Genomic DNA, 11,997 nt, shown 5'->3' with positions numbered 1-11,997 from the left:
TCTTAGACATTTTCTTTTTCTTTTTACTTGCAATTCCCACATCTAGGTCTATGTTCTCAATCAAGGTAGGATCTTTTGGTTTTTTGTTATTGGATTTAGGTTGATTTTTCAGTTTCTTTCCACTTTTTTCTTTCTCTGTCTCTAGGCCTATCCATTCATCACTTGTAATAACTTTTGCTCTCGTATCCAGTCGTCTTCTTGTCTGCTTGTCTCTCGTCGTTTTATTCATTTTTTGCAATAGCAGAGACTCAAAACTCCCTGGTGAGATTGAAGAAGCCTCAGATGTTGTGGGAAGGTCTACATTCACTTGCAGACCTGATTGCTGAGAGGTAGTGAGCTTGGCTGGTGCACTACAGGTAGATGTACTCGGCAACACTAACTCTTCTGTGCAATCTACATCGTTTTGTTGTTCACTCTTCTTCTTTTGCTGTTCTTCATAATATTGTGTTAACTTATCTGGGCCAAAGCGGGTTACTGGGTATTTATTTCTATTGAATGGGCATAAGCCAACAGATGAAAAACCAGACTTTATATTGTCAGCTGGCAAATCATTATACCATTGGGCACAAAGTAAATCTACAAACTCATCTTTTCCCATTTTCCTCTGATTCTGCCTGAACCACTTATTAGGGGGGTTTCACAAATTTATACTCATTCACAAATTAAATCACTTTTATTTATAATTAATCACAATTTTATTCGCATCGCAATTTCGCAAAAAGAGGGTTACACATATCCCCATCGCCATTACATTCGCTCAAACAAAGAGCGTTAACACCAAAAAGGTAGGATACACACACACCAACATCATAAGTAATACCTAGTGCACTCTATCATCAGGGCCTTATAAAATTGAGTCTCTTAAGCCGTGTTTTCGTAACGGGCAGACGACAGAATTCACTTTAAATTAACATTGGTTCTTATTGGAGAGTTCACCCATCGGCAGAAAGTTGAGCAGAAAAAAAGAACTGTTCAAATCAGAAACGAACTGTCGTTCATTTTGCCGTTCATTTTAAGGCCTATCAACACAATGCTATTTTGCTTCGACCGATCACTGCTCGTGAACCGTTTTATCGAAAAAGAACTAATTTCGGGATTCTGTCGACGGGAACAGACAGCTTGGAAATATTTTTCTGCTCTGATCACGTGACACCGGCAGAATAATGTCTTTCTCTGGATCAGACGCCATGTTCTTTTTAACCTCAATCTTTAACTGTTGGATGGTTTGTTTTGATATTATTTTGCTGTTGGTTGTCAGATTTCGGATTGCTACTATTATACTGTGAAATTAATTTGCAGTAGAAAATTGAGGTATAAAATATTTCTATTGTTTCTTTATTCCTATAATTTTTACAAGAGAAATTGAAAATGGATTTACTACAGAAAGGCGTGAAATTCGTTATAAATTTGATGCGACAGTTCAAAGTTTTGTACTTTCCAGACCTACACAACGAATTATCTATTTGAAAAATAGAATATGGTTAAAAATTGCTGATGTGATAGAGGATTCAAGTAAGTAGACTTAAATTTCTCATAATAAAGTAGGCTAGATCTACCGTACACAATTTAATATAATTTTTATAAGTAGCCTACCAGCATGTTTACAATTTTTATTCAGGTAGCCTACTGAAGTAGGCCTTTAATAACCTAGTCTCTAGGTCTAAATTGCTATCTTTTTCATTTTTCAGGAAGTTAGAAGTTGACAAAAGTTTATTTATTTATTTAAAGTATAATTTCTAGTATTTAATAATAATGTAAAGCCTAGACACTAGCCAGTTTGTGTATGGTAGAGAATTATCACAAGAAAGAGAGAAATCTAATCAACTATTTAGATTTAAACTCATTCAAACTTTATTGATTAGATAAACATTAAATGATCAGATTCAAAACATTCAACCAAGATACCTAACATTTTGCATTTCATGATAAGATAAGATAGCATTTCATGCTAACAATCTTTTACACTTTCATTGAGTTGGCCTAATCACAAAATACATTTTATATAATGCAGCTAGTAGTTTTCACAAACAGATTTATTGAAAATAACATCATCATTTGACTTTGATGTATTTCATTACATTCTAAGTCCTAAACTTCCATTTTCCTTGTTGCACCTCAAAATATTGTAAACCCATAGTTTATCAATACAATAACAAAACTAACCTGACTATTAGAACATTTACTTTGTCTTTGGTACCTATCCATAAATTAATCTTCTTTTAGTTAATTTAAATTCACTTCGAAACAAAATTACATAGATTGTTATAGAAATAACTTGATCAGAGTCAGTGTAATTGAATATTGAAAGACTGCCATTGAAAAAAGATGAAATAGGTACTATTTTTCTGGTTGACCATTGCTACCAAACTCATTTAAAACTAAAATAGTAATGTATTTGAAACACTTATTCATGCTCTATTGATCAATATATTGCGTGATCCCAGGTATATCAATGTAAATAGTATGAATTAAAACAGGAGACACACAACATAGATGGATTAAAAACACTGAAAAACTTACATTAGAAACGGAAATTTTCGAGGAACTGTGTCCCTTTTCTCGACTGAGCAGAGAGTGTGTAATGTACGTTTTTTAGTGTTTTTAATCTATCCATGTCGTGTGTCTCCTGTTTTAATTTATATTATAAAACTTTAAAGTGTTTTCTGTTATGTGCTACAAATGTAAGTAGGCTATAGTATATAGCCTAATGTAAGTAGGCTATAGTATACTATACACTATGTAAATAGTTAATTGAGGCCCAGTTCACTTCTAATTTATTCAAAGTCCAAACTATGTATTATCATTGATGATTAACTTCACTTTATCTCCAAAATGGATATATGTTGAAAGATTAAATATGTTTCTTTTTTTCAGGTACCATTTACAAACAAAATATTGAAGAGAATGTGCTCGAAAGGAAATTCATATGAATTCTTTTTTGGTGACCAGGATGGAAAAAGTCATTGGAACCCATAGTTAGAATAAGAATAAGTTAGGTAAGATAAAATTCCACTCATTTTTTAAACTTTATATAGGCTATGTCATTTTATAGTTTCACATTTTTTTAAAAAGTTTATCCACTTCGATGTTTTATTATCGATCTGATGTTAGTTATTCAATTAGTAAGACATAAAGCTATGGTATGTGACTAAAATAATTAAAAAACTGACTGAATTTTGAAATCATTAATAGCTTACAGTATACAATATTTCAAAACAACGTGAAACCACATGAGATCAAGATGGACAGTTGAGAAGAGTGTTTAAAAAACAATGTATTCACTTATCATTCAGGGAATAGAGCTGTTCATAATATTTGGGATTCCTTCCATAAAGAAATAATTTATGTAACAGAATCTAATAATGTGATAACATTAAATACATAATTTGATATTAAAATGTTATCACATTATTAGATTTTGTTACATAAATTATTTCTTTATGGAAGGAATCCCAAATATTAAGAACAGCTCTATTCCCTGAATGATAAGTGAATACATTGTTTTTAAAACAATCTTCTCAACTGTACATCTTGATCTTGAGTGAATTTTGAACTTTATGAATGACCATACATTAGAACTATGAATAGATGACTTCAAAAATTCACTCAGCAAGTGCTGGTAGAAAACACTGAATAATAGCTTTAATGACAGTGATTCCACCTTTTAAAATTCATGATTGAATTCATGGATGAAATACCTGCATTATTTTGAGATTTATGTATTTACAGTTTGGTATTCATTTTCAAATCACTTAGTTCTACTTATAATGTTGTAGATAATCATCATTTCAGATTAAGCAATTAATTGATTATATTTCGATTTGTTTCATTAAACTAGTTTCTTTAAATATAGAACCAATAATTACTTTATGCAGTACAATTTGGAAGAGTTTAGTAAACCGAACGGTCGAGAAGTAGGCCTACTGACCACAGAAATAAATGAATTGTTCATGGTATCCAAAAGTATCTTGTTGGTTCACCAACAAGTTCTTTTTACCTTGGGGCACACTGATTAATCCCAATTCCTGCATGGAGATTTATTTATTTATTCAATCAATCATTCAGAATTACACAACTTACAGATTGATGCCAATAATAATTCAACTGATTGTTGGTTTATTGGAATTTCTCATATAATATTACTTTGTCATTATTGGGGGGTTTCTTCCCAAGAAATATAATTAAAAACTTATACAGATTACAAACAATCAATTTCAGAATTCACTTTGCAAAGTTTTTTTTATAATGAATAATAAATAATTATCAATAACTTTTTGATTTCAGGCCTAGAGGCGTACCAGCCAGAAGTAGAGGATGACAAAGAAAATCAACTATGAATAATATTCCATGGATATGATTCATGTATGATGTAGTAGCCTACAGAAGAAAGAGATGGACTAATCTAAGAAATATATTCATTTTTCAGTACATCTTGATGTTTTTATTTCATGTTATTCATAATAATATCTTCTTCTTCTGATAGCTCCTGCAAACTGCTTCAATTCAGGTAGTTTTGAATAAAACAGCAAGTGACATGAAGCTAATAAAATTAGTTTTGATGGTTTATACTTGAGGGATTTTTAAAATTATATTCAACCCAACAGCATTGAACTCTTATTAACAACTTTATAGGTTCTGTAAGGCTTCTACTTTTTTTTTGGAAATAATAACATTATTTAACATTGCTGACTAGCAAATGCTAGAGGTAACGTGTAGTTAAATAATAGACTTGAATTGGATATAAAATAGGGTACGGTATCACAATTATGTATTGCATTAAGAATTAAGTAATAGTACTTATGTACTGCATTGAAGGGGTAATAATTCTTTGAATATGAAAAATAACTCAAGCAAAAGTTGAAAATATTATGTTCCAAGCCACATAAAATATAATCACTTTCAATTCTACCTTCTAGGCTATATTTCCAAGGCTTTGATTAAAATTAATAAGCTTTTAGAACATTATAGTAAATAAGGAGTTTGAATGGCTACTCTAGTTCTAATTAATACCCTAATAAAGTATTAATTTTAATAGGGCAACTTTAATGTTTAATAATTATAGAAAATAACTAGTAGGCCTACCCTAAAATATTCAAAATAAGCATGAGCATGCAGTTTCTAATTATGTCATTGTCAAGAGAGTCCTTATTGAACAAGTCGAAACTAATCATGTTTCATTTTGGAATATCACAAGGGTACTAGTTACCTTCTATAATTAATAGATATTTATCCATTTTAAAATAGGCTATGTGTTTTTTAAAGTACCATAACAGAACCTGTTTATTCTAGCAATATATAGTTATATCAACAATAATTATTAGAATTAGTTCGCCTGTTTGAATACACTTTGTACATGTCATATGTGTTACAGTAATCTATAATAATAGTAATAATTTTTAATATTCGTATAGCTTTTACTGGGTAGGAGTCCCTAATTGAACCTTGCCTGAAAAGGCATATTGATTTAGGCAGGCAATGGGCCTCACGATTCTTATTTAAGTATATCAGCCGGGACCGTACCTATCCAATGATCAAAAAGGGGACTGCTAAAATAAAATTGCCTAAAAAACGTTAACAATATTTATTTCTCTTGGTGTAATATAACCCGTAGATTCCAAAAATGCCAAAAGTAAAAGCACTCATTTATTAATTTGATTTTTTTTTTCGATAGAGCTTCAATAGACCGCTATAGGCCTTTGAAGTTGAATACGGTACTCATTGTAGGTAGGCCTACCTATACACGATGTGATTCAAAGAACATGCATTGACTCTGAAAGCAATTGATTCTAGTTAATAAAATAATTATAATAATAATATATATTATTAATAATGGAATGCTTCTAGTTAATAAAATAATATCTTATTAATAATGAAATACAATCAGTTACTTCAAATAATTCACCCTTACAAATTTCAAGCATAGGAAATGAAAAGTTAACTCTTTGATTGACATGCCTATAAAGCATAAAATTTAGCATAATTGAAGTGACTAATAATTGTGGAAAGTTATCTGAGTTATAAAAAGCAATTTATTCACTTTACTGAATTAAATATCCAATAATCATATTAGAATTACCTTTTGGACAACCCAAAAAGTTCATTACCCATAACACATAAAGCAAAATTCATGTCAAAGAACTAGTTCTTTGAATGTTACTGTTTCTGCCCGCTTGGGTGCGCTGCAATCGATTCTGCTTCTGCCCGTTACGAAAACACAGCTTAACACTCGGCCATTCTGCAAATTAATTTGTCCTCAAATTTACAAAGCGTATACAAAATAAGAATCAACATTTAGCAAGAAATAGAATCACGAGATTACAATTTTTCAAGACAGCAAGTTACTTCAAGATTTAAAAATAGTAAAAAAAAGGGGTTTATAACAAATGTAATATCTACCCAGTTATACCATTGTTTAATACAGTGTTATGTTTTGCTATCATTGGTTCTATGAAGGAAGTTAGATTAAAATGTATGTAGTTTTTTTTTATATTTGAAAATCTTGAAGTAACTTGCTGTCTTGAAAAATTGTAATCTCGTGATTCTATTTCTTGCTAAATGTTGATTCTTATTTTGTATACGCTTTGTAAATTTGAGGACAAATTAATTTGCAGAATGGCCGAGTGTTAGAGACTCAATTTTATAAGGCCCTGATGATAGAGTGCGCTAGGTATTACTTATGATGTTGGTGTGTGTGTATCCTACCTTTTTGGTGTTAACGCTCTTTGTTCGAGCGAATGTAATGGCGATGGGGATATGTGTAACCCTCTTTTTATTGATTAGGTCTAACACTAGATTCTTCCATGCGTGAATCTCAAAATCTTGATAAGATTCAAGCTCTTCTGTTTGTAACACTCTTATCAAGGATGCCACATCACACTTTTCTCCTGTAGCATTCTCTACTACATTTTTCTCATCCTCTTTGGCGCTGTGGTCAATTTGATCAGAAACATTTACTGTTTTCTCTTTTTGTACAATGCTAGACTCGTTAGAAAGATTGACAACTATAGCAGGGTTTATCGGAAATGCAACATTTTTCTCTCTGGGTAATGGAGTGCCTCCTCTTAAATCACCTTGTTCTGGAGCAGTGGGGATGAAATCTGATAATGGAGTTGCTATTTCTTCTCCATGAGTTGAATTTTTGAAGAGTCTTTATCAGGAACAATCAGAGGTATATTCTCTAACTCTTTATTTTCTATAGGAGTGTTTTGGATGAGAACATTGTTCTCCTTCTCCTTCCCCTCTAGGAGATTATCTAAGTCGTCATCTTCAACTAGTTCCTCCACTTTCCCTGCTTCCTTAGCATCTTGTTCTGACATAATCTCGTTAAGGTTCTGCAAACACTCCTTGCTATAGTTAGTTTCCAGTAGTACACGATCTTTATTTCCCAGTAAATCCTCAAAACTATATGATGGTGTCTTAATCTCCTTTGCTAATCACAGATTTTTATAATCCTGTTTACCTTGATCAAATTTATCTACAAAATCTGAAAAATTGGCTGCTGCATGCAAAAATTTCTCGTTATCTTTTGCCAAAGGCTCTTTCTTAAGATGGTTTTTTGCTTTTCCTCCTTTTTGCCTATTATGGTGATTATTATTTCTACTCATGGTGGGTCTTCGTTTTTACGCTGTACCCTTGCATGCATAGCAATCCATTTCTCAGTTAGACTTGTGGGCGTGGGTTTGAATCCCACTTCTGAAATATTAGGGGGGTTTCTCAAATTTACAAAGCGTATACAAAATAAGAATCAACATTTAGCAAGAAATAGAATCACGAGATTACAATTTTTCAAGACAGCAAGTTACTTCAAGATTTTCAAATATAAAAAAAAACTACATACATTTTAATCTAACTTCCTTCATAGAACCAATGATAGCAAAACATAACACTGTATGAAACAATGGTATAACTGGGTAGATATTACATTTGTTATAAACCCCTTTTTTTTTACTATTTTTAAATCTTGAAGTAACTTGCTGTCTTGAAAAATTGTAATCTCGTGATTCTATTTCTTGCTAAATGTTGATTCTTATTTTGTATACGCTTTGTAAATTTGAGGACAAATTAATTTGCAGAATGGCCGAGTGTTAGAGACTCAATTTTATAAGGCCCTGATGATAGAGTGTGCTAGGTATTACTTATGATGTTGGTGTGTGTGTGTATCCTACCTTTTTGGTGTTAACGCTCTTTGTTCGAGCGAATGTAATGGCGATGGGGATATGTGTAACCCTCTTTTTATTGATTAGGTCTAACACTAGATTCTTCCATGCGTGAATCTCAAAATCTTGATAAGATTCAAGCTCTTCTGTTTGTAACACTCTTATCAAGGATGCCACATCACACTCTTCTCCTGTAGCATTCTCTACTACATTTTTCTCATCCTCTTTGGCGCTGTGGTCAATTTGATCAGAAACATTTACTGTTTTCTCTTTTTGTACAATGCTAGACTCGTTAGAAAGATTGACAACTATAGCAGGGTTTATCGGAAATGCAACATTTTTCTCTCCGGGTAATGGAGTGCCTCCTCTTAAATCACCTTGTTCTGGAGCAGTGGGGATGAAATCTGATAATGGAGTTGTTATTTCTTCTCCATGAGTTGGAATTTTTGAAGAGTCTTTATCAGGAACAATCAGAGGTATATTCTCTAACTCTTTATTTTCTATAGGAGTGTTTTGGATGAGAACATTGTTCTCCTTCTCCTTCCCCTCTAGGAGATTATCTAAGTCGTCATCTTCAACTAGTTCCTCCACTTTCCCTGCTTCCTTAGCATCTTGTTCTGACATAATCTCGTTAAGGTTCTGCAAACACTCCTTGCTATAGTTAGTTTCCAGTAGTACACGATCTTTATTTCCCAGTAAATCCTCAAAACTATATGATGGTGTCTTAATCTCCTTTGCTAATCGCAGATTTTTATAATCCTGTTTACCTTGATCAAATTTATCTACAAAATCTGAAAAATTGGCTGCTGCATGCAAAAATTCCTCGTTATCTTTTGCCAAAGGCTCTTTCTTAAGATGGTTTTTTGCTTTTCCTCCTTTTTGCCTATTATGGTGATTATTATTTCTACTCATGGTGGGTCTTCGTTTTTACGCTGTACCCTTGCATGCATAGCAATCCATTTCTCAGTTAGACTTGTGGGCGTGGGTTCGAATCCCACTTCTGAAATATTAGGGGGGTTTCACAAATTTATACTCATTCACAAATTAAATCACTTTTATTTATAATTAATCACAATTTTATTTGCATCGCAATTTCGCAAAAAGAGGGTTACACATATCCCCATCGCCATTACATTTGCTCGAACAAAGAGCGTTAACACCAAAAAGGTAGGATACACACACACCAACATCATAAGTAATACCTAGCGCACTCTATCATCAGGGCCTTATAAAATTGAGTCTCTAACACACTGAAGAATGGATAAATTCCAGTTGTACTTCAGAGTCTTAAAACATGTTTTGTCCAGAGGCTGCAATATGTCAGTTGTGTGCGATGGTAACTTAATAATGTCTACTTGGTTTTCTTTAGCAAATTTGGCAGTTGCAATATCAAGGTGTGTAAGATGTCCATAAAAAATTAGGAGTAGTGGTCTCTCTTTTACATGTTGACAAAACTTTACAAAGAAATCATTGAATATCACTGTTGTCATCCACCCCTTTTCACTGCAAGCATAGAAAGTTCCTTGCAAATCGTTTTGTCCCTTCCAAGTAGACCATAAATTGGCCCCTTGGAATATAATCAGTGGAGGCAAAACTTTGCCTGCAGCATTGCAACATGCCAATACCGTTGTATTCTCTCTTCCACCCCGGAAACCAACTTCACTCGTGATGGGTTTGAACAAAGAGAAGTCTCATCCAAATTCCAAATATGTGAGGGCTTGTCTTGAATGTTGAGTTCTTTTATTTTTGTTCGAAAAGGTCGTAAAACTTGTAGATGACAAAGGGATCACTCGTGTTTACACGCCTGCACTTTTCCAAGGCCTCATTTTTTTCAAGCTTAAACTGTGTCTGGAGCTAAACCCTTTAAACCAATCATGCCCTGGCCTATTGTTTTTGAAAGGCACTTTCAATGAGTTTTGCTCTACATAGTCTCTTACAACGTCCAAAACTTCTGTTTTACTTAATCCAAATCCATTTTTGGCCATACATTTCAAATGTTGAGCCAATGCTGCTTCTGCTTCTAGACCTAGAGCAAGTTTATGTCCTGGTTTACCTTTTTGGTCACAATCTGGATTATTCTGCTTTTTCAGGTATCCACACAAATACATTTTTTCAATTTTAAGTTCTTTAGCAACTTTTAACAAACTCTTACCTTCACTAATTTCTTTTCTTGCTTTATCAAGCAATTCCTGTGAATACACTTTTCTTGTGTTTTTTGGTTTGTAATTTCGCACCATTGTAAATGTTTTTAGGCCTAAGCCTATACCGGTACCTCACGTTATTTTTCACAAATTAAAAAAATATCAGTCTTGATCACAATAAAAACAATCTTGTTTACAATGTCTTTCAAATTAACTTTATACTACAAAATCACTCCACAATATCCACTTTTCAAAAACTAATAAAATAAACATACACATAATTTCACAGAAGGTCCAACTCAATAACGTATTCAGCTAGAGGTTAAGATTCTACTATGCTCTTCAAACAGCTGATAGCAATACCTAGAAACAAAAAAACACACACACAAACAAAGATATCAGGTGATTTTTTATTTATCACAATAGTCTCTTCTTGTGTATCATGATAGCCCCTTTGGCTGTATCATATTAGCCCCCCAACTTTAAAGTATAATAACTTTGGTTAAAGTTGACCTATTTTAAGTTTGAAAGCAGAAAAATGTTGATTAAACATTCCTTAATCCAATATTGCATGTAAAGTAAACTGAGGTTGAATAATAAGGGTGTAGTGACAAAAGTTTTGACTTGCCACAGAAAAGTTTTTTACCTAAAAAAAATCATAACTTTGCATTTAAATTTTTAATGTTATCAAATTAATTAATTTGAACCCTCTGTAATTCTGACATAATAGTATACTATATATACCTTTTTAATTAATTTTTGTGTTTTTATTACTCATCATTTACTTATATTTTTTTACATTTATCATAATAGCCACGAGTTTTTGAGTATATCACATTTACCCCAGTTGACCCTACTTACTGTAGGCTATTAAAAATTCAATTTTCCTAACACCCCATTATAATAATTTTTACTGCATAGTTTTTAATATATTGATCACTTATCATAATTATATACTACTAATTCACTGTACTATATCATTTTTTGGAATGAAATATTTAGAAGCATTTTTTCTCTACTGTCAGATACAGATGCACTTTACATTTTTCAAATTACATCTCAGTTTGAGAAGAAATGCAGAGTTTACATCTCTCTTTCTTTCTCTGAACAGACCAAAGACCTTAAAGAGATATAGACCCACAATGCTTATGCCTTTCCAATGATAGCTCTTACTTGAAATTGAAGGCTGCCATTGGGGTATTTTAGCACGAGATATTATAATTCCTCTTCAGTCCCAAGCCATCCTCAGTGTTTAAAAATTGTTTGAATGAACTTTTCTGGGTTCCTATAGGTCATTTAAGACCTCTCATGGCATTTTTTAATTTTTAGAGTTTTTTGGGGGGTGCAACAATTTATGCACATGTGTGTACATTGGGTCTCAATAACTAATTCCATTGAAAATGACAAAAATTACAATCCAAGGATATTTCTGACAAAAATAATAATTAAAAGTGAGTAATTCAACAATTTAATGTTTTTCAAATGCAATCTTAATTATTCCAAACAATAAAATACTTAATTCTTATTGACAAAAGTAGAATCTGAAGACATTTCTGTCAAAAATACACATTAAAAGTGAGAAATTATGCTATTCAATGTTCTCCAAATGAAATGTTAATTATTTCATACATTAGAAGAATAATACAATCAATTGAATGTCAAATTTAAATTGACAAAATTAGAATCTGATAACAATTTCT

General features: G+C 32.1%; 1 long non-coding RNA gene across 1 annotated transcript; it reads left to right on the top strand.

Moving 5' to 3' along the window:
- Nucleotides 1–1,411: 1,411 nt before the first annotated feature.
- Nucleotides 1,412–4,438, top strand: LOC120350640. The gene is made up of 3 exons (XR_005570959.1): nt 1,412–1,512; nt 2,875–2,996; nt 4,285–4,438. It is a non-coding gene; the product is annotated as an uncharacterized LOC120350640 (long non-coding RNA).
- Nucleotides 4,439–11,997: the final 7,559 nt, after the last annotated feature.

This window comes from Nilaparvata lugens, chromosome 3 (genome assembly GCF_014356525.2).
Source record: "Nilaparvata lugens isolate BPH chromosome 3, ASM1435652v1, whole genome shotgun sequence".
NCBI classification, from domain to species: Eukaryota; Metazoa; Arthropoda; class Insecta; order Hemiptera; family Delphacidae; genus Nilaparvata; species Nilaparvata lugens.
The sequence above is the reverse complement of the archived record's forward strand: the minus strand, read 5'-3'. Positions and strand labels throughout refer to the sequence as shown.